Below are 22,286 nucleotides of genomic sequence, written 5' to 3' on the forward strand. Positions count from 1 at the left end.
CACTGATGCCCTTTCCCTTTGGGGAGGTAAGGAGCCAGCATATGGTGGAAACACATTTGTGGTTCTGGTTAGCTGATGGGATTGTTTCGCGGATTTTGTTGGCTGGCGATGCAGGGTGGTTACGTAAGTGCTATTTTGCTTAAAGGCTGTCAGTGGGGAGGTATGTGAGGATTCAGCAGATTTATCAAGTGCCGGCTTCCTTTTTAAGAGGGCAACATCCATGCATGGAGAAAGATGAATGAGAAGGGATCACCTTGTGAAAATCTGAGACTCCCTCCGTTCCACATGTAAGAAGTTACCAGACAGTCAATTCCCCCCAGGGTTCTGAGAAATCGTTTTGGTTGTTGATAGTTTTCCTGTAGACAGTGACTGGGGTGGGAGCTCTAGTCCGGACTCTGGGAATCTTGACCCAGTTTCTTAAAGATAACATTGAAACTCATTAGACCACTTCACTCACAGTGTTGTGGCATCTCATCCAAACATTGCCTTAGTAACAACATTCCAGAGCCAAATAACTAGATAACAACTCATTTTTGGGGGGTTGGGAGCAGGGAAGGAAATTGTTTAAAGGAATTTGAATATATCAAGGTCCTGATTAGTGTGAAAAATGAATCTTATGAAGTGGTTGAATTATTTTAATTTGCACTGCATATTTCTACTGGGCAGGAACCAATTATCATACTTTACATCATTTAAACTTTGAATAATGCAAATTTGAATACATGGGACCATTTTATGAGATTCATTATTTGTACTATTTGGGACCTATATCTTATAACAGGGATTTTGGGGCAGCTAGGTGGCGCAGTGGATAAAGCACTGGCCTTGGATTCAGGAGGACCTGAGTTCAAATTTGGCTTCAGACACTTGACACTTACTAGCTGTGTGACCCTGGGCAAGTCACTTAACCCCCATTCCTCTCCCCACCCCCCCCAAATAATAAATTCTAACAGGAATTTTTTGAACCTGAAGTTTCAACTTCAGTCAGCTTTGACTTTTGAACTTCCCAGGAAAGGGATTCTGCCTCCCAAATCAGTTCATTTTACTCCTTGGAAACTCTTTGGTAGGACATTTTTCCTCAAAATTTCCTCTTTTTACCTTCCACCCACTGCTTTCGAGTCTGCCTTTTGGGGGTGAGGTGAACAAGTCTGTCTGTCAGCTCTTGCAAATCCTTGAAGAGAGCTATTATGTCAATCTGTCTTTCTCTTCTCCAGGCTAATCATCCTCAGTTTATTCAACCTATTCTTATTATGCCATGAACTTAAGACCCTTCACCGTTCTGGTTGCCATCTTCTGAACACTTTGCATCTTATCAATGCCCTTTCTAAAACATGGCACCTGGAACTGACTGCCACACCCCAGATATTGACTGATCAGGGCAGTTATTATCAGCTTCTTAGTCCTAGCCTTTTTTGTTTTTTGAATTTGCTGAGAAGGTTAAGGAAAGGGAATAAAGATTTGTTAAGCATCTACTAGGTACCAGGCACTGTATTGAGCACTTTACAAATATGATCTCATTTTATTCTCACAATAACTGAGGTTAAATGACTTGTGCAGGGTCACACAGCTAATAAGTTTATGAAGCAGGATTTGAACTTGATTTTTTGACTCCAGACCTGGCACTCTATCCACTCTGCCATCTAGCTTCTTAGATGCAATAAGGAATTGCTGGTTGGTATCTATTCTGGAACTTTTATTTTTAGAAAGTTTTCTGGGACACTGAGAGGTATTACCATCTTTCAACTCAAATTGATAATTATTTTGCAACTTATAGTCCTAGAGAGTTTTTTCTGGTGGATGGGGTGGAGTGGGAGGACTCTGTGCTTAAGTGACTTGCCCAGGATCACACCACCAGTATGCCACAGAGGTAGGCCTCAAACTTTAAACTAAATCTTAATCTAGTCAGGATTCTTTTCTTTTTTTTTTTTTTAAAGTCAGGCTTATTTTCAAAGTCTTCTATACCAGGAGCAGTCAAGTGGCAAAGTAGATAGAGCACTGGCCCAGGAGGACTGAGTTCAAATCTGGCCTTAGACACTCATTAGCTATATGACCCTGGGCAAGTCACTTAATCCCAATTACCTCCAAAAACAAAAACAAAAACAAAAACAAAAACAAAAACAAAACCCTCCTATATAGGAAAACCTCTTTTAATGTAGCTGCAGAGATGACTTTTGCTCTTTCAGCCACCATATTGAGTTTGATGTTTCCTAAAACCTCAAGATCTTTTTCAGATTCATTCTTAACTGGCTATACCTTGTACTTATATAAAGTTGACTTATAAAAATCCAAGTGTACAAGATTTTCCATTGAACTCTATTAAATTCCATTTGATTTGTTTTGACCCATTAAGTTCTTTTTTATCTTGACTGTTATCAAATGTGCTACTTATTCTTCTGAACTTCATGTCATCTGCAGATTTGATAAGGATGCCCTTTACATCTTTATTCAAGTTACTGAATAAAAGGCTAAATACACAGGGCAGAGACTGGCCCAGTGACATTTCCCTGGTAACCTTTTAAAAATGTGTTTAAAAAAACCTGTGTTTGGAAAGCACTTTGTATCCTTTGCCTCATTTGTCCATCACAGCCCTGTGAGGTAGGGACTCTAGATATTTTATCCCCATTTTTCAGATGATGAAACTAAGGTTCATAAAGGTTAGTGACTTGTTCATAGTTACCCAACTAGGAAGTGTTCAAAGCCAGGTCTCTCCAAACTTCAAGTGCATACTCTTGCTGCCTTTCTTGCTTCATGCTTTCAAATGATCACATTCATGATCATATCCATGATCTCAGTGAAACTTTATAACAACCTTGTGAGGTAGACAGAGTAGAGTAGGGCAAGAATTGCTTTATTTTATAGGTAAGGAAACTGAGGCACAGAAAAGTTTATAAACTGACTAAATTAAGAACTCTGTGGCCCCACAGGTATTGAAACACCAGCTAATGTTCCCTTCCCTGTTCTCTTTCCCCCTTCCTGTTTCATCATTGATAATCTTTCCTGGGTTCTCTAAAGCTGCTAGAAATAGCTCTAGAAGAACCAAGAAAACTGTTCATTCCTATCTGTATTTCTCTTCTCTTCTCTCTTAGTCATGGCTCTTGTGAGTTTTGAAGACAATTTACATAGCTAATCCCCTTGTAACTAGCCTCCATGAGCTCTCAGTGGCTGGGTGTTTCTCCCCTGTAATGAAAGAGCTGCTACTCCATATTCAATTGACCTCTCAATTCCTCAGGCTATAAAAGAGGAGTTGTCTTTCTAGGAAGGGAATGCTCCAGGCTAGCCTCTTTACTTCCACTAACTTTAGGGACCCTTCAGTGTATGCCTAGTGAGCTTACTGGGTATTTGACCTTGGCTTGGAGAAAGTCACACAACTAGCTAGTGGTAGAAAGCAGAATAATCTAGGCCTCCATAAGAATTCTCAGCTCATTGCTCTATTTATTATATAACCCAACCTTTAAAAGTGCTGGTTTTGGGGCAGCTAGGTGTCGCAGTGGATAGAGCACTGGCCCTGGATTCAGGAGGACCCAAGTTCAAATCCGGCCTCAGACCCTTGACACTTACTAACCCCAATTGCCTCACCAAAAAACCACAAATAAATAAATAAATAAAAATAAAAGTGCTGGTCTTGATGTCAAAGATTAGTCTGAAAAAAATATATATATCTAACCTTTGTATTAAAAAATCTCTACCATTTACTCCAATAATTTACTCCCAACTTTTACTAGATCTGGGACAGAGGCAACTCTGTGGCACAGTAAATAGATTTCTAGACCTGGAATCAGGTAAACCTGAATTCAAATGTGACCTCACACATTTGCTAGCTGTGTGACCCTGGGCAAGTCACTTAATTGTGTCTACTTCAGCTTTCTCAGTTGTAAGATGGAGACATTATAAAAGTAATTTACTTCCAGGTTTGTTGTGAGGATCAAATATTTGTAAAATGCTTAGCACAGTGTCTGATGCATAGCAGGTATTTAATAAATGCTTGTCTTCCTTCCTTCCTTCCTTCCTTCCTTCCTTCCTTCCTTCCTTCCTTCCTTCCTTCCTTCCTTCCTTCCTTCCTTCCTTCCTTCCTTCCTTCCTTCCTTCCTTCCTCCCTCCCTCCCTCCCTTCCTTCCTCCCTTCCTCCCTTCCTTCCTTCCTCCCTCCCTCCCTCCCTCCTCCCTTCCTCCCTTCCTTCCTTCCTCCCTCCCTCCCTCTCTCCCTCCCTCCCTTCCTTCCTTCATCAGATTGTTCTAGGAGACCCTGATTTCAGGAAGGACATTGATAAGGTAGGGAGTGTACAGAGGACAGCAGCCAGAATGGTAAAAGGCCTTGCCATTAAGTCAATATACTTATAGATCAAAGGAACTGAGGATGTTTCATATGAAGAATAAAAGACTTAGGGGTCACTTGATAGATATTTTCAAGTATTTGAAGGGCTGCACATGGAAAATATAATATACTTTTCATTCTTTTTCTGACATAGGAGCCATGGGTGGAATTGCAAAGAGGTAAATTTGGAGGCGAATGACTTGACTTCAGAAGATTGTAGAAACTGAGCTAAAAGGGACACCAGAAGCTGTATGGTCTAACCCCCTTGTGTTTTTTTTTGTTTCTTTGTTTGTTTTTGCAGGCCAATGAGGGTTAAGTGACTTGCCCAGGGTCACACAGCTAATAAATGTCAAGTGTCTGAGGCCGGATTTGAACTCAGGTACTCCTGAATCCAGGGCTGGTGCTTTATCCACCATGCCACCTAGCTGTCCCCTAACCCCCTTGTTTTATAGATGATGAAACTGAGGCCTCAGGGAGTTAAATGATGTGACCAAAGTCACACTGGCCATGTCAGAGGACTTCTTAATACTGAGGGTTCTATCTCATCAGGTATCTTCTCTTAGAGACTGGATGATAATAACCTGTCTAGTCCGCTGTAGAGGGTGTTGTCGTTCAGATATGGGTCAGACTAACTGTGTGATTTTTGACTCCTGCATTCTTTTCTACATATAAACAACAATTCTTGCTCTTTATACCTTACAAGGTTGTTATCAGGAAAATATTTTATAAACCCAATGGAGATAGTACAGGGATCGTGAATCCAAGAGCCCTGGGAATTGTAGTCCTCTGCAGACACACACATATATATACATACAAACACATGTCACTTGCATGTACACACGTGCATGCACTGGGTTTCTGATGGCACACACTCTCTATTGGGAAAGTTCCCAAGTTTTGACAGGAACTTCAAAACCTACATGCTCTATACCTCCTGGAGTGACATTAATTAATGTTGCTAAATATCTCTAAGCCTCTTTTTTGAAAGGTGCTGGAAGACAGAGATATTACTTTAAATTCTGATTATAGAAACCCCTACTGAGATCTTGCAATTAGGTGGCTGTTGTTACACTTGAGCATGTGCGATTTTAATAACAAACTAAGTTTTAATTAAAGTAGGGCCTACTGTAACTCTAGATTTAGCCAGAGAAGTATTGTATTCTTAGCAGCTCATTATATACATAATATACTTGGGTTTCCAGGGGCATTGCCAATTCTATGGTCTATAATCCAAATGTGTTTTTCATCTCTATCCTCATAATTCCCTCTTAGGTGAGTGAGAATACCTTTCTTCTTCTTTTGTCTTTTTAATCTTGCTTGTTTCAACAACCCTTTACACCTCCTACTCTTACTTCTCTGGTTCCCAGGAAGACACCAGTTTACACTTTCTTACTCAGGTCTTGTTCTCAGCCACATGATTTTAAGAATAGGATTTATATTTCAAGTTTTCTGATGTTTATTGGTAACCTTTTTTTGGTGGGGCAATGGGGGTTAGTTGACTCGCCCAGGGTCACACTATTGGTAACCTTTTAAAAATAATATGTATCCTATGAAAAAAAATAAAAATATTCTCAGACTTGAGAGTAAAGAGAATTGGGTCTCTGTCACTAAGTTGTATTAGTCATTTAAACCATAGTTTCTCAGTTTGTGAGATAGGGACCATAATATTTGCTTCTATATAGCTATATCTGTATCTATATATACATGCATGCATATGTGTGTACATATACACCTTACAGAAGTTTTGAGAGGAACAAGCCTCCAAATGTCCATTAGAACGTAGGGTCTAGCACTGGAAGGAACCTTGGACATGAGAGAATCATAGATTTGGAGCTGGCAGAGAACTGGCTCCCCCTTTTTTTTTTAACAGGTGAGGAAACTGAGACCCAAAAAAGTTAAGTGATTTGCCCAGGATAGTAAGTAATAGAAGTTGTAATCCAATATTTTCATTTGATACATCAGGAAACTAGAGACCTAGAGAAATGAAATGACTTTTCCAAGGTCACATAGGTAGTAAGTAATTTAAACCCAGGTCTTTATGACTCTAACTGCAAAGGGTTATGTAAATTATGTGATTATTTTTACATAGCACTTACATGTGTTTACATAGTACTTTAAAGCTTATGAATAAATGAATTTTAAAAACCCATTTATTGGGGCAGCTAGATGGCACAGTGGATAGATCACCAGTCCTGGAGTCAGGAGTACCTGAGTTCAAATCCGACCTTAGACACTTAACACTTACTAGCTGTGTGACCCTGGGCAAGTCACTTAACCCCAATTGCCTCACTAAAAAACAAAAAAAAACCCAAAACATTTATTAAGCTCTTACTATGTGGAAAACATCATGACAGGTGCCTAGGATTCAAACAAAAATGTAAGATAGGGGCCAGCTAGGTGGTGCAGTGGATAAAGCACCAGCCCTGGATTCAGGAGGACCTGAGTTCAAATCTGGCCTCAGATACTTGACACTTACTAGCTGTGTGACCCTGGGAAAGTCACTTAACCCTCATTGCCCCACCAAAAAAAAAAAAAAAAAAAGTAAAACAGCCCCTGCTCTGCAGGAACTCATATTCCAAGAGTGAAACCAAAGAAAGGAGGTGATCTTAGTAGCAAGTCAGATGGAAATGACCAGCGGTCCTTAGGTTGCAGAGAAAAAACAGATGGTAATATCTTTTCTTTCATTTCATTTCCAGAGATAAAAGTCATGGTTTTCTACGTTGGACCATTTGACTGTGCCAAGGACTTTGGTAGTGAGAACTTTCTTTTCTAGGTCTTTGGTTGTTATGGCTGCCACCTCCATGGAAGTAGTTGCAGGCCACATCTCCATAGAGATAGGATTCTTGGGTCAATGGCTTTGGGGGCTAGGCTAGGAGCAGGTACGTGGGAGGTAGATACTGACACTCCAGGGTTTCTTGGGCTTATTTGCCATCAAATGGCATTTGGTTGGCAGTTGATATTGGTAGTGGCAAGCTTGATGAGCCTCTTTTTCACAGTAACTATTCTACTTAATAATGGCTTTGTGGTCTGGATAGGAAGCAAGGCCATTGGTCTGGGGACCACTAAAATCCCCAAGGCTCTTTGATTTGTGATCCCAGACTACGTTTATGAAACTTACAAAATATTTCCTTCCTTACAACCTTGTAAGGTATAAATGGGAAGAATTATTGTTCTCATTTAATAGATGTAGAAACTGAGGCTCAGGCAGGTTAAGTCATTTCCCAGGGTTCTATAGCTAGTAAGAGTCAGAGCCAGAATTCAAACCCAGATTTTCTGACCCCTAAGTCCAATGTTTTTTCCACTATACCATGTACCTTTCATTACTGAGGATGCAACAGTAAATGCTATACTTTTTATTTTCAAAATTATGATTCAACAATTTTTTTGGTAAATAGTATTTGATTTTTTCCAGTTACATGTAAAGATAGTTTTCAACCTTCATTTGTTTTTGTTTTTGTTTTTTTATGAGGCAATTGGGGTTAAGTGACTTGCCCAGGGTCACACAACTAGTAAGTGTTAAGTGTCTGAGGCCGTATTTGAACTCAGGTCCTCCTGATTCCAGGGCCGGTGCTGTATCCACTGCGCCACCTAGCTGCCCCCAACCTTCATTTTTATAAGACTTCAAGTTTCAAACTTTTTCTCCCTCCCTCCAATTCCCCCTCCCCCAAACAGCAAGCAATCTGATGTAAGTTATACATGTGAAATCATGTAAACATATTTCGACATTAGTCATGTTGTGATTCATTGATTGTTAAGTGACCAAAAAACCAGTGAAGACATTATACAAGGCAACTAAAGTAATGGAGAATATAAAACAGATTGAAAATGATTTAAAAAATTTCTTGACATTTTCCTTCTAACATTCCAGGGCGGTGATGAAGGCCAAAAAAACTTTCTTTTCCTCTACTGTTACATCTGTGAAGCCTCAGTTCAGTGGAGCTGTTCCAGGTGGTGGCTGGTCTGATTAATCTAGGATTCTGCCACTCAGGAAAGTGCAACTCTGCCCTCTGAAGAGCTTTTTCCCCTTTCCCTTTGGTAGGAACACGTTCAGAATCTGTTGGACAAAATCCTCATGAAGTGAGCTCAGAGAAGTACAGGAGATCGAGAACGTCTTGCTAATGAGGGCAAGGTTACAGTTTCACTGCCTCAGTGAACATTGTTCTCTGCACCTCAGCATCCTCATCTAAAATGAGAGGGTTGTATTATAGCTAAGGTCTCTTTCACACTCGGCCAGAGTACTTTACTGGTATTATCCTATCTGGAGAACTTGAGGAAAGTCCCCAGCGTGTTGAGTAGCCCTCCTTAGGAAGAGAAGAAAGGGAATATGCATTTGTATAGCACCTACTATGTGCTAGGCACTGTGCAAACATTATTTTATTTGACTACCCTTTGGGTATGGAACTTATAGGAGGATGTAGACCAAACTTGCACAGAAAGTAGGCATGTATAGGTTTATGATCTGTGTCAATGCAGGGAACGTCCCCATAGGTGAAATCACAAATCTGTTTTGAGTATTTAATTGCTCTCATTAATCATAATGTTATCTTACATTTATATATAATTTTTGTTGTTGTTTGGTCATTTTGGTCATGTCTGACTCTTTGTGATCCCATTTGGGGTTTTCTTGGCAAAGGTACTAGAGTGGTTTGCCATTTCCTTCTCCAGCTCATTTTACAGTTGAGAAAACTGAGGTATACACGGTTAAATGACTTATCTAGGGTCTCACAGCTAGTCTGAGGCCAGATTTGAACTCAGGTCTTTCTGACTTCAGGCCCAGCACTTTATCCAATGATCCACCTAGCCGCCTTATATATTACTTAAAGTTTACAAGGTGAGTCACATACATTATCTAAGTTGGTCTGTACAACAATTCTATGTGAGAGGTGGTACAAGTATTGTTATTATTATTTTTTTTTATTTTAATTTTTTAGTGAGGCAATTGGGGTTAAGTGACTTGCCCAGGGTCACACAGCTAGTAAGTGTAAAGTGTCTGAGGCTGGATTTGAACTCAGATACTCCTGACTCCAACTGTGCCACCTAGCTGCCCCTGGTATAAGTATTATTATTCTTATTATATTGATGAGGAAACTGAGGTTCAGAAATATGAAGTGGCTTGTTCAAAGTAGCAAGTATTGAGGTAGAGTCCGATCCTTCTGAATTAAAGAACCAGTGTTCTTTTCATGACACATCACCTTTCTTCACTATTGCCTCTGTTGTATAGCACGATCAATCCTAGGTCTATAATTGGAAAACCATCTTATCCACCTTCTTCACCTTGTGCATTTCAAAGCCTGTCACTTGTAGGAAGCCTCTCTGATCATTTCGGGGATCTATTCCCTTCTCTGGCATCCTAGACTATTCAGTGTCTTCTATGCTTTTAAGCATAATTATTCTATAGATGAGGAAACTGAGGACCAAGGAGAGTATGTAAATTGCTCCAAAACACGCAGAAAACAAGTGTCAGAGGCAGGATTTGAACCTAAGTTCTCTAACTTTCGACTCAGTGCCCTTTTCATTGTGTCACATGACATTCGGTGCAGATGGGTTTCCTCTTATTTACGTTTATTCTACCCTTTCCATTTTGGAGATTCATCTCCCTTGTCAGAGATCATGGAAGCAAAGCCACAGTTGAGTAGCTCTGATTTCTCCCTATCATCTGTTAACATTATACCATCTGCCCCGTGCAGCAGGATTATCCCTTTTTTCTTCTTCTCCGTGCTCTTAACATATTTCAGCTTTTTATAAAAAAAAAAAAAAAAGCATTTATCTATTTTGGGTCCTGTCATCCTACTGTTGCAGTCAAATTGGTCACGTTACCACCCACTCCCTCTCTCTAACCCGTCTGACAGGAATGCTCACTTCCCCCTAAATGCTGTTCTCTCTGTCAGTATTAACTTCTCTCTCTCTCTCTCTCTCTCTCTCTCTCTCTCTCTCTCTCTCTCTCTCTCTCTCTCTCTCTTCACCTTGTACATTTCAAAGTCTATTCTTTATATGAATCCTCCTTGACCATATCAGTCCATAGTGATCTCTTCTTTCTCTGCCATCCTAGAATATTCAGTTTTTACCATGCTTTTAATTGTAGATGCTCATGCAAGACCTTGTCCTGATGGGTGGGGAGACTTTTCTGTGCATGTAAACTGTCTTGAGGGATTTTTCCTCCTATTTTTTTAAGCCTTAATGTTAGTGAAGCATTTCCCTGAGGTATGAGTGAGGACATGAACCATATTGTTTTGTTTGAAAGAAAGGAGTAGTTGGAGAGCAAGGACACATGTCCACAGTCCCATTGTCTTGGGCAGGGTTAGGTGGGTAGGAAGAGTTATCTCAGTTATGCTAATGAATGGGAAATTAGGGGTGGACCATCTGGGCAACAAAGAGTAAGAAATAGAACAGAAATTCAGTCTGGAGGGAGCCTAGGAACTGCTTCAGGGAAGTGGGTAATAGAAATTTAGTCTTATCTTTTGATGCCATATGGTCTGATGCCAGCATAGGGCAGTAGGTGAGACATTTCACCATTCAAGACAGAGCCAAGAAAAATTTAAAAATAGGGGGCAACTACGTGGCACAGTGGATAAAGTACCAGCCCTGGATTCAGGAGGACCTGAGTTCAAATTTGGCTTCAGACACTTGACACTTACTAGCTATATGACCCTGGGTAAGTCACTTAGCTTTCATTGCCCAGCAAAAAAAAAAAAAAAGACAGAGCCATTCTTCTCTGCAGTGATTGCCACTGCTATATCTTGTCTTGTGATCTTTTGCCACCAACCCCAGGTCAACTTCCCTACCATGGTCTAGCCATTATAACATCTTTCTTCAGGGGTCTGACTCTCCCCCATCTCCCAACATCCCTGGGGGGCATTATAGATCAGAATTTATGAGGGACAGTCCTCCCTCTCTCCCAGGTTCACTATAAGTGCAATTGGGCTATCCTCTGTGTCACCTTCCTCATGGTTGGTCTGCCATTTTGCCACCTCCTTCCTCTTCTCCTCCATCATGTCCTCTGGAATGTTTTTGTCTTGGATGAACATGAAAATGACCAAGAATGGAAGGGAAGGAGAGGAAAGGAGAGAGAGACACACACACACACACAGAGACAGAGAGACAGAGAGAGAGAGAGACATAGAGAGAGACACACAGGGCAGAGAAACAGAGAGACACACAGAGATAGAGACAAAACAGAGAGACAAAGACAGAGAGAGAGAAGGAGAAACAGAGATGAGACGGAGAGACAGAAACAAAGAGAGAATATTCAGGAGCTAGACCACTGAGATTTCCATAGGAGGGTGATGGAAGCACAAGATCTGAAGCTCAAGAAAAGAGATCTTAGGAGACCAGTAAGGGAAAATGCTTGAAGAGACAGCAATAGGTTTGGAATCTGAAGACCTGGGTTGAAATTCCAGCTCCAGTCCTTCTAGCTGTGTAACTCTGGGCTAACTCCTTACCCTGTTTTTGCATCTGCAAAATGGGGATAACATTACTTGTGATACCTACCTCATAACACTGTAATGAGGAAAGCACTTTAAAGTGCTACATACTGTACCACCACCACCACCACCATCATCTGGTTCCTCTTCTTCCTTCTCATATTTGATAGAATTTAGATACAGTCTGAAGACAAATTGTTCTCCTCCTATTGTTCGTTTGTGTTTCTAAGCTCCTTGAAGTCAGGGACATCTATGTTTTCTGCCTCCCCAGTAGCACCTCGTATTGAGCTAAATCTAGAAGAAGTTTACAATGAATATTTGCTGATTGATTTCCAATTAATACATAGTCACCATTTAAGATCACATAGACACAAACATCAAAATCTATGGAGTTTGAGCAATAGAGAAAAAGAAGAGACTTAAATGAGGGGATGAAGAGTCTTAAAAATGTCACCATTCTAAAAGAAAAACTAATTAGAAAGAGAGGATGGAAAGATTATTGTGTAAATGGGAGCACATAAAATGGGAATAATAATATCACTCCCATCCCAGGGTTGTTGTGAGGATAAAATGAGATAATAATTACAAAGTGCTTTACAAACCTTAAAGTACTATATAAGTTCTATCACTACCACCACCACCACCACCACCACCACCACCACTACTACTACTATTACTACTACAAAGGAAACTGGATGCCCGAACCCAGAGTAAGCAGTTATGCAGTTATGTTTGAAAACTCTAACCAGGAGTAGTTCTGAGAAAGATAAACACAAAGGTTGGAAGAATCCCTTTGGAGTCAGGGGTTGCCCTACTGGATATCTGTTAGTCATGTTAGCTAGCCTTATCTCTACATCCCCCTCCTCTGGGTGAAGGATTCTTATTCTAACCAACTCATATCACAAAGTTACTCACTTTTCTATTTATCAGTTTCCTTACTCAATAAATTGGTATGAAAATTCTTCACCTGTCTAAGATTAGTTAATAAATGCTATGATTTTTAGAGAAAAGTGTTTTGGGGTCTAAGCAAACACACCACACACACATATTGTTGGGGTTTTTTTACACTCCATAAATTCTCAGTTTCAAACTTCACATAAAATATCTACCAAAAAGATATCCCTGAGTGAGCAGAGACAGTGAACCAGAAATGAGAGCTCTACTGAAAGGCTTCAGGGGAAGAGAAGGAAACCCCTGTGAACTCATTAAAGGGTAAGGTCTAGGTATTTGATGGTACTTGGTGTTTTCCCAGAAGATGGGATATTTATTTTCCTTTCAATTCACATATGCTGCCCAGAAGCCTCCAGGCATTTCTGCTAAGAATTTCAGCTATCTCTGCAATAATTTTCAAATATCATAGTTTCTGTTAACACTTAGGACCTTCTGTAACACCATCACCATTATAGGAACATAGATTTAGAACTGGAAGGGAGCCATCATCATGAGAAAGCACAGCATAGCACACAGATGTGAAGCTGGGAAGACCTGGGTTCAAATCCCAAGTCATATATATATATTAACTATGTAAATCCAGAGAAGTCACTTAACCACTCAACCTCAGTTTCTTCATCTATAAAATTACAATGACATATTTACAGTGTTGTCATGAACATCGAATGATATTTGGTTTAAATCAACAAGGATTAATAAAACACCTCCTATGTGCTAGGCACTGGGAATACAAAGGAGCTTACATTCTGTTCGGATAATTCATATACAGTGCTTTGCAAACCTTAAATGTTATTTAAATGTCTTTTATTATCAAGAAACAGAAAATTAGAGATGGGACTGCCTATTCTTGAGCCCGTGGTAGAAATGGAAAAAGTATATGGTTGGGAGACATTTGCTTCTGGTATCAGGAAACATCCAACCAGGTAGTTTGGGAAAAGAGATGAAAGTCTTATGTTATGTTTCCCTTTTATCTACTGCATGAAGTCTCAGCTTCTCTGCCTGACTTTCAAGGCCCTGAGTTATGGTACCCTAGTATACTGATCTATCTTTATTCACTGCCCTTTTTTTTTTTTTTTTTTTTGGTGAGGCAATTGGGGTTAAGTGACTTGCCCAAGGTCACACAGCTAGTAAGTGTCAAATGTCTGAGGCCAGATTTGAACTCAGGTACTCCTGACTCCAGGGCCAGTGCTCCATCCACTGCACCACCTAGCTGCCCTTATTCACTGCTTCTTTTTTTTTTTTTTTTTTTTTTGCGGGGCAATGGGGGTTAAGTGACTTGCCCAGGGTCACACAGCTAGTGTCAAGTGTCTGAGATCAGATTTGAACTCATGAACTCCTGAATCCAGGGCCGGTGCTTTATCCACTGCGCCACCTAGCTGCCCCCCTTCACTGCTTCTTAACATTTACTTAACTAATCAGATTGGTTCATTCACTCTCTCCTGAATACTTCATGCTCTGTTCATTTCCCACTCCATGCCTTTTTTTCTTCCTCTGCCTAGAATGACCTGCTCCTGAGGGCTATTCCAGTCTTACTCATCCTTCAAGGCCTAGCTAGAGTGCCATTTCCTCCATGAAGATTTCTTTGCCCATCCTTGATTTCACTGGAATCTCTCTCTGTCTGTCTCTCTGTTTCTGTCTCCCTCTGTATCTCTCTCTGTCTCTGTCTGTCTCTCTGTCTCTGTCTTTCGTTCTCTTTGTATCTGTGTCTCTGTCTCTCCATAGCACTTATTTTCTTTATTTTGACTCATTTGGCATTTAATATCTGAAGTACATTAATTAGAACTTGATTAGATTCTACCTGTAAGGGGCTAAAATTCTAGATAGTCTGTCTAAAATATCTAATAAGTGGTCACCAATAAATTATAAGCTTTAGCAAGAGTTTAGACTTTTAAGCATTTATTAAGGAGAATAAGAATTTGGTGAAGAGAGAGAGAAAGGCCAAGATTCATCTATCTATCTTGCGGAGCTACAGTTCTCCTGCTCTGCTCTCCATGAGAGTCCTGGCAAAAAAGAGAGGGCCAGCCTCGCCCCTTCTTCCTCCCACAAGCAAACATCACTTCCTGATGCCAAAGAAAAGCCTCATGGCTTGCCCTCAGATGCCTTCTCCTCATGGCGGAGTTTTCCTACAGTAGCTCTCCAGCAGCTGGTGGTGTCCTTCCAATTGTTACATACATTTTCTTTCCTTGTCTCAGTCTGCTGGGGGATTAAGTCATCTTCCCTTGTATGCCTCACAGTTATAAGGACACACTGTTACTCCAGCATCACCGATGATCTTTTGATGGCCAAATCCAGTACCTTTTCTTAGTTCTCATCTTTCCTGACCTTTTTGTAGATTTTGACACTTTTGATGACTGTTTTCTGGATACTCTCTCCAGTCCGGGTTTCCATGTTACTGCTCTTTCCTGTCTACTTGTCTGATCATTCCTTTTCAACATCTTTTGCTGGTTCTTCAGGTCATGCCTACTAAGTGTAGGTGTCTCCCACAGCTCTGTCTCGGACTTTCTTCTCTCTCCTATGGTGATCTCATTAGCTTCTATGGGTTTGATTATTATTTCTGTGCAGATGATTTCCAGATCTATATATTCAACCCTAATCTCTTTCCTGCTCTACTCTCACATCACCAACTACTTTTTGGACATCTCAAACTACATAGGCATCTCAAATTCAAGATACCCAAAGCAGAATTTATTTTTTCCCCTTGCCCAAATGCCTCTTCCGTATTTCTTTTGAGGACACTACCCTCCTATTGGTCCCCCAAGCTTGAAATGTTAGTGTTATTCTCAACTCTTTACTCTCTTTCATTGCCCCGTCTCGCCCCCAGCCATATCCAATTGTTGCCAGGTCTCCTCATGTCTGCCTTCACAACATCCCTTGTTTATGTTCCCTTCCCTCTACTCATATAGTCACCATCCTGGTTCAGTCTCTTATCACCTAATACATCCGTTTTCTAGCTGGTCTTCCTGCCTCAAATCTCCACCCCTCCCCTGCAGTTAATTTCCCACTAAGTTGCCAAAGTGATCTTTCTAAATTTGTGAGTCTGACTGTTCCATGCCCCTCTTTGTTCAGTAAATTTTAGGGCTTCCTTATTACTTCTAGGATAAAATAGAAAATCCTCTGGTTGGCTTTAAAGGCATTCACAACCTGTCCATTCCTACTTTTGCAATCTTCTTCTATTTTACTCTGCTCTAAGAACTTTACAACACAGAACATTGGTTTTCTTGCTGTTCCAAGCACATGACACATCATCTTCTGACCCTGTGCCCTTTCACCGGCTATCCTTCATGCCTGAAATGCACTCCCTCCTCACCTTTACCTCTGGCTTCCCTGGCTTTCATTAAACCACAGCTCAAATAACACTTTCTGTAAATGGCACAGTGCCTGGCACATAGTAAGTACCTAATAGGTGATTGTTGATGGATGCCACATCTCGGAATGTAGCAGCTGTGAGAAATATCCCTCTATACATTTTAGGGAGTTGCCTGAAGTGCATAGAGGTTAAGTAATAGTCCCAGGGTCATACACAGGATGTCAGAAGAAAAAAAAATGAATTTAGATCTTTTTAACTTCCAGTCCAGCACTCTTATTTCCCTCCGTAATATCCCACTATGGGCTCTTTACCAACTCAGGTAGTGTTTGGATCCCTAAAGGGGTGCCTTCTCTCAGGTTTCAAAGTAGTTTAGGGGTCTCTACTCACAAATCCCTAATTGATAAGCTTGTCCTTTACCAATAGAACCATGGATTCTTAAAAGATTGAATCAAACATTATTATCATTTATTCATATCATCCATCTAGCCTCTGCTTCCTGAAGCAATTGGCCCTCCCAGGACACCATTTTAACTTCTTGTCTAGATTTTTATCCTACTTGTTATCTGGGTGCCTTTGTCTCCTGATTTCTCTTTTTTTGCAGAAAGCCTTTCTGGGAATTAGAAATACAATACTTGGGCCCAGGCAGGAGAAAGGCCATTAAGTTTCTGGCTTTTATTTTATTTTATTTTCCCTTCTGATCAGCTCAACCCACAATCAACTCCCCTGACTATCAGACTGTTCTTATTTTCTCCAAATTATTCTCTCCAGCAGAGGAACACTTACTGCCCACTTCCATCTCCATAGGCCAATAACTGCAGAGGTAACTATCTCTGTATGATGTGTCTTCCTAGGGGACTCAACTCAAAGGACACTGTCAAGCCAAGGCTTCATAGCAGCAACCACCAGCACCCAGATGCCCTTTTCCTGGACTTTATAGGACTTTAATCATTAGAGAAAGCCCTTTGTGGCTTGTTAGAAAATCATAAAGACTGATGCCTGGGCAGTTTGTGACTTAGTAATTGTGTTACTCTGAACAGTGACAACACACCTTCTTTTTGTTTGCAGATTGGGATTGAGCCTTTGTCTTTGGGATTAGAAGGGAGGCAGAATCCAACTAGATTTTGGACTTTGAAGATGGAATTTCCCACATCTGCTGAACTTTCAATGTTTTAACTTAAAATCAAGGAACCAAATAAACAGATTTTGCCAAAATCAGGCAGCATATAGAAAGGTTAATTTTTATAGAATGGTTTTCCATGATATTTTTTTTTGTAGGGCAATGAGGGTTAAGTGACTTGCCCAGGGTCACACAGCTGGTAAGTGTCAAGTGTCTGAGGCTGGATTTGAACTCAGGTCCTCCTGAATTCAGGGCCAGTACCCTATCTACTGTACTATCCAGCTTCCCCAAGATTTTTTTTTTTTAACACCATTAGTGGGGTATCCAGTAGATTCACTAGATATGGACCTAGGGGACCTTCAAGGTAAACAGAAGCAAAGAGATAAACCTGGGTCTCTGGAGTGTTAGGTAGAAGATTTTCACTGCAGGGGGAGATAATAGGATCATGAATCTAGAGTAGGAAGAGGTTTATCCCTTCTTTTTACAGAGAAGTTAACTGGGGGCAGCTAGGTGACGCAGTGGATAAAGCACTGGCCTTGGATTCAGGAGGACCTGAGTTCAAATCCAGCTTCAGACACTTAACTAGCTGTGTGACCCTGGGCAAGTCACTTAACCCTCATTGCCCTGCAAAAAAAAAAAAAAAAAACAAAAAAAAAACAGAGAAGTTAACTGAGGTCTAAAGAGTGGACTTAGTGACTTGGTTACTAAGTGGCAGAGGTGGGATTTGAATTCAGGTTTTTTTGACTCCAGAGCCAGTATGTTTTCCATTGTGATGTATTTTCTCATCTACAACTAACATGAGACCAATTCAATTCAATTCAGTAACCATTTATATACAAGGAGGGTACTGTGTGCTAGGTTTCAGCGATCGATAGAAATGAAAAAAAAAAATGACACATGCCGTCCTCTCAAAGTACCACATAGTCTGGCAGGGAAAAATAAGAATAGCAGTTCCTTTTTTTTTTTTTTTTTTTTTTTGTGGGACAATGAGGGTTAAGTGAATTTGCCCAGGGTCACACAGCTAGTAAATGTCAGGTGTCTGAGGTCAGATTTGAACTCAGGTCTTCTTGAATCCAGAGCCAGTGCTTTATCTACTGTACCACATAGCTGCCCAGCTCCTTTCTTTAATTAATCAATCAATAAACATTTATTAAGCACCTACTATATGCCAAGCCCTGGGGATACAAAAGGAGGCAAAATATAGTCCCTGCCCCCAAGGAGCTTATAGTCTAATGGGGGAGACAACATGTAAAGAAATATATACAAAATTAGCTGTGTACAAATTAAGTAGGAAATAATTGACAAAGGAAAGAGGGGTTGGGAAAGGCCTTTCTCTGCCTTGGAGTTTAAACTTGTTAACCTTGAGCTTGTGGGAAGGACAGTTAAACACTGGGGGCAGGGGGTGTCCATGGAATGGGTTTAGGAGTGTGTAATTTAAGATTCTAAATGTGGATTCTAATCTGTTCCCCCAGTTTTTGGGGGAAACTGACTAAAATCACTGATAAAACGAGTTTAGGTTTTTAAGGGTTTATTGGAAAATAGAAAGAAAAAGATTGAGAAACAGAATTCCAACAGCCTGGCATTCCTATCTTTCCTCAAATTTCCTGTGAAGTCCTCTGCCGCTGCCACCACCATCAAGTCAGGAACCTAAAAGCGCCAGAGCTCTCCGAGGAGGCTCCCTTTCCTCCTTCCTGTCTCCTCCCAGAAAATAGGAGGCTCCTCAAGTTGATTGGCTGGTAGCCTTGATAGACAGCACCCATGAGCAAACGTCATTTCCTGACGCCAAGGAAAAGCCACAATGCCTCTGAGGCATTTCCTCATGGTGGAGCTTTCCCACAGCAAGTCTCCAGTAGGTGGCGTCATTCCAATCATTACAGGAGGGAGACATTAAATATTCTGTAACACTCACTTAAGTCAAGACTAGGAGAAACATGGTGGAAGAATAGATGGTAACATTCCATTGTTTCCTACTTCTTTCTAGGCACTAGGGAGAATCAATCTCAGTGGTCCCATAAATTGGTTGGTCAAAGTAGAGGTAAGGCAGAGGTGAGGGAGAGTCTTCTCAGGTTTTTGCTTGTAGGGGCTCTGAGCATCTTATTCTGTTATTGTAGAAACACTGAGGGCTAAGCAGAGTACTAATTCTCTTCTAATCTAGGACCAAGTTAGGCACCTTTTCCGAAGTGAGATGACATGTTGCTGATTCCTATTCTTCTGGGGAAAGTAGAGTGGATGTTGGGATATTTATTACAGTTGTGAAATAAATTCTTTTTTGCTAGAAAAACAAGAAGTTTCCCTTTCCTGTTATACTAATTGGAAGTCCATTAAGCTTGAGAGATTCCTTTTCTACAAACACATACTTCCTCTCACATGGTTACTATGGCAGAGAGTGGCAGGGTGGGGGTAATGAATGGAATACTGACTTTGTGGTCAGGAAGACCAGTCCAAGTCATCTCTGACACGCACTAGTTGTGTGATCCTGGGTGAGTCACTTAAGCTCTGTGTTCTAGGCAACCTTCTAAGAATGTAAGTTTGAAGAGAAAGTGCTGACTTGTATTAGCAGAGGAACTTTGTCACCTAGGAGTTCTCTAAACAATGAAATTGCCAGTCCAGTCCTATTACCATTCTTTTAAATCCACTGTCATTCACACCTCAGTGAATGGTGTCAAAATAAAGCTTAGCTAAAGTTTAAAAAGAGATTGGGGGAAAATGTAGGGCAACTAAGGTGGGAGGTGGAGCACTTCAGCTCTGAGAGGACCTGGATGGAGTGCTAAAGTGGGAGCTTTTGAAAGGTCAGAGGTCATGAAGACATTCCATGCCAGGAACTCAGAAGGAAAAGGGAAGATATTGGGAGAGGGTCAATAGAAAGGAGGGCAGCAAGTGGGAGGAAGAATCCTGGAGGGGCATAAAGAGGAAGGTGGGAAGAGGCCTAAGAAAAATTCATCTCTTTTTTTTTTTTTTTTTTTTGCCCTTAGCAGGGTCTGCCCAACTATGCCAGAAAAAGCACCCTTCTGTATCTTTTGGTTCAAATACCAGAGGTTACTGATGTCTTTTCTAGGTGAAGCCTCTTACCTCAGCCTGTTATTGTGTTGTTTGGGCATATTTTGGGACAGATGATTTGATCTGTAGTATATTTAAAACCATGTGGTAATGAGCCACTTCAATGGGTTCTTACTGAATTTTAAGTACTAGCTTAATCATTCTCTTGCATGGAGCAAACTCCAAAGAATATATATTTTTTTATGCATTTGGATGAGAACTTAAAAGTGAAAGGAGTTTGAGACCAGCATGTCTGGATGGGGGTGTTTTAGGGAAGTGGGAGGGACATGTTTCCCTTTATGTTAGAAATCTCCTGGGTCTAAGTTATTTGTAAAAATGTAGTTATGGTCCCAGGAATGTCTTTCCTGTGATTGCTGTTCAGAGTGGAGGACTGTACAACGCCAAAATTTTTCAATCTGTGCAAAGCTTTTAGGATATGAACCTGGATGTTTGGATTTGCCTGACAGCTGAATAAATGGAAAGTTCTGTTTATAAGAGAAAAGCCCTTCTTTTCTCTTATAAAAGGAGAACTCTTCAAGTTCCCCCAAGTGACCTCTATGAAACAGACTGGCTCCTGCCAGAAGATTATATGATGGACCAGGGTTGTGTGAATTAGAAACATGCAGATCAGTACACTATAAAGGGGTCCTTGGAATGATTGAGAGGTTGCAGGTGAGGGAAGTTAAACAGGATGTACAGGATTATATTGCTGGAGTGGAGGGGGCGCAGCTCTGACCTTCAGGCTTCCTGGCCATGAGACACAATTTAAACTCCCTCGGGACAGTCTGTACTTGATAGGAGAGATGGTGGTGTTGCAATTCAGCCTTGGATCTTGGTAGTATGTCAAGTAACTTTCTTCTTTGATCTAACTTTCTTAACTCTTGGCTGCAAATCTCAATGAGAATGAAGATCCGATTTGGGAAGACTCCAATAGGTGGATGGTTCATCCCTGCTAACCCTGTCGCCTTGGATTGAATTGTATTGTTTTCACAGTGTAATTGGACTTTCACCCAAGCCTGGATTTTTTTTTTTTGGTATGTTGCTGCTTTGGGGAGAGAGATGTTACTCAGTTGGTGTAGAGAATGCTAACACAACACTACAAAAGCAGAGTTGGTGCAAAAGCTTCTTGGGAGAGAGACATGTTCAGTTCTACGTACTCTTGTGGGAAGATGAAAGAAAGGGAAAAAATACTTTGGAAACTCTAGACAGTGTTGAGGAAGTCAGGTCCTCAACATGTCCTTGATTTCCAGCATGCCTCTACAGAAACTTTGGGGAGAAATATTCCCTTTGTTGAGGTTGGTGTCTATCTCTTGGTTTATGCTGCCTTCCCCAGATTCCTTCATGTCAATTAAAATCCCTTCTACGAGAAGACTTTCTGAGTCACTAGGCCAAATTTGTCTCAATTCCAACCTAGCCTTAAATTATTGAATTATTTAATGGGCATTGCCTCAGACAAACTGAGACCTGGGAAAGACCTTAGCTTAGAAAGGCCAAGATTTCCCACTGAATCTGGGGCCATCTCCAGGCATCCTGACCTCCATCTTGCCATTGCACTCTGATGACTCTGGAGGAGAGAGCAAGGCTGATGACAGTCCTTGACCCTCACTTAAATCCAATTCACCAGCAAGTCAAGATATCACCTTCCTGATGTCATTGGTCCTCTTTGAGAACAAAGAACAAACAATAATAACAATTACTATTGCCTTCCCCCTGAGGTTATCTCCAGTTTATACTACATATACCTTATTTATGCATAGTATCATCTCCCCTATTAAATTGTGAGCTCCTTGAAGGCAGGGGACTGTTTTTTGTCTTTTTTTTTGGTATCCCCAGCACTTAGCCCAGTGTCTGGCAAATAGAAGGCACTTAAAAAAGCTTGTTGACTTGACTCATGTATTTTGGGGCATATTCTAATGGATATAATTTTTCTGATTTCTGTTTGATGTTTGTTTCAATAGGCGAGTTTGCTCACTATTTGCTGCTTGTAATTGTCTTTTGGGTAACCTGAACTTGATGAGGAATTAACCCAGTGGGTATATGCTAAAGGACAGAGGTTAGAGAAGCGACCATAGTTTTAAACCTACTGTATCCCTAGACCAGTCATATTTGTGTGTGTGAAACAGATATAATTTTTTACTTTTTG

General features: G+C 40.7%; 1 pseudogene; it reads right to left on the reverse strand.

Moving 5' to 3' along the window:
• Positions 1 to 383: 383 nt before the first annotated feature.
• The window catches only part of LOC122747677, an 83,739-nt pseudogene continuing 61,836 nt past the window's right edge, over positions 384 to 22,286 (reverse strand).

This window comes from Dromiciops gliroides, chromosome 3 (genome assembly GCF_019393635.1).
Source record: "Dromiciops gliroides isolate mDroGli1 chromosome 3, mDroGli1.pri, whole genome shotgun sequence".
NCBI classification, from domain to species: domain Eukaryota; kingdom Metazoa; phylum Chordata; class Mammalia; order Microbiotheria; family Microbiotheriidae; genus Dromiciops; species Dromiciops gliroides.